Source organism: Otolemur garnettii, unplaced genomic scaffold (assembly GCF_000181295.1).
Source record: "Otolemur garnettii isolate 467f Iridium unplaced genomic scaffold, OtoGar3 scaffold00087, whole genome shotgun sequence".
NCBI classification, from domain to species: domain Eukaryota; kingdom Metazoa; phylum Chordata; class Mammalia; order Primates; family Galagidae; genus Otolemur; species Otolemur garnettii.
Genome location: NW_003852482.1, coordinates 1,929,400 through 1,931,244, shown reverse-complemented (window position 1 = coordinate 1,931,244; position 1,845 = coordinate 1,929,400).

Below are 1,845 nucleotides of genomic sequence, written 5' to 3'. Positions count from 1 at the left end.
CCTGTATTTTCAATGCCTGGTTTAATGGTATTTCTCAAAAAGTGCAGTGGTCATGCCTGCTGGCATAGCCGCAGCAAGGGCTTCACTATGGTCCTTAGACTGGACTGACTTGTCGTGAACGGCAGCAGTGCAGACCTCACTCCCCGGTGCACGTTGGGCAGCCTGCGTGCTCTCCTGGCGCTGAGGCTTTTTTCTGCTTCCTGGAAGCACTTCAGCATCACTAGTTGTGCCTTGTTGGGGTCCCCCGATGTTAGTCAAGGTTTATGGCATTGCACTGACACTATGAAAAAGCCCAGGTCAGCTTTTACTGTGAGGTGCCGTCTGCTGCAGACAAACTGCTGGCACCACTGATCAGTGTCACACACTCCTTTAGGTGGGTGCTCTCAACACTGAGCTCCCCACAGCAGCAGTGGGCGGTGGTGTGATGTCATCACAGCACACAGCGCGTTGGCGTCTCGCGGTTGTGACACGACATGCATTTTCATGTTGGTCTCCATTTCCCTTGACTGACTGCACCACGTACAGTCTCCAAGTGTCTGCATCCATAAGTTTTGATGAGTTTAACTTTTTATAATAGATGTGTGCGTATTTTATGGGAGTGAATGATAAAGTAGACTGGCGTCTGCGTGTATCTGATGCATTCATGACTTACGTTTTTCTTTTCTTTGAGACAGATCCTCAAGCTGTTGCCGTGGGTAGAGTGCCGTGTTGTCACAGCTTACAGTAGCCTCCCAGTCTTGAGCTTAAGCAATTCTCTTAAGTATCCTCCCAAGTAGCTGGGACTACAGGTGCCCACCAAAACGCCCAGCTATTTTTTGGTTGTAGTTTTTGTTGTTGTTTGGCAGGCCCAGGCTAGATTTGAACCCGCCAGCTCTGATGTATGTGGCTGGTGCCTTAGCTGCTTGATCTACAGGTGCTGAGCCAACTTATGTTTTTCTTAACTTTTTTTGATATTTCTGGACTATCTAGTTCATTTATAAGTTCTTTCAGATTGTCACATATCCCTTTACAATTTTTCAACATATTTATTGAAAAAAACCTGCATGTAAGTAGACTTGTGCAGTTTAAACTGGTGTTGGTCAGGGTGGCCCTGGGTGTGGTGAGACAGGCCGGGAGGAGAGGGGCTGCCCAGTGCCAGGGTCCTTAGCAGCATCCTGGACGGTTTCTTGGACGCCACAATGTTAAGCAAAAGGACAAAGCAGCAGGTCCGTGAATGACGATGTTTCCTCAGCACAGTCTCCCTGTAGCATTGGTGAGAAGAAGTCAGTTTTGTTGTGTGTTATCCCCCCCAAGCTGCGGTCTCCGAGCACCTGCCCCAGGGAGTCCGTGGCACATCCCATGCTGTTCTGGGTCTCTGTGTGTGTCTAAAGTCACAAGTGGGCAGTCCTAGAGGTAGGCCTCATCTTGGCAGGAGAGCCTGTGGTGAGCACATGGAGGGGCAGAAGGCTGGGTCTAAGGCGCAGTTGTCCCTCACTGTGTATGGGGACTTGGTGCTCAGGGTCGTCATCTGCAAAGCAGGAGCAGTGACACCACCCCAACCCCTGGTAGGAGGCCCACATGGGGTGATATGGACCAGGATATGCTGGCTACACTGCCAGCGGCCGCAGCACAGCCCTTGCTGGCCAGAGGGGTCAGAACTGAGGTGTGAGGTGGGACATGCTGTGTTCTTCTGTGTCTTTCATTCCGTCAGTCCCATAATGTTGGCGGAGACCCTCTCATGCTCAGGGACGAGACGCTAAGCTGATCTGGATGGAGTCCCTCTTCTGAGGTGGGACCCTGTGTTCTAGCAGACAGGAAGTACAAAATGTAATTTGTTTTCCCAAAGAGTTGATTTTCTTTTTTTTT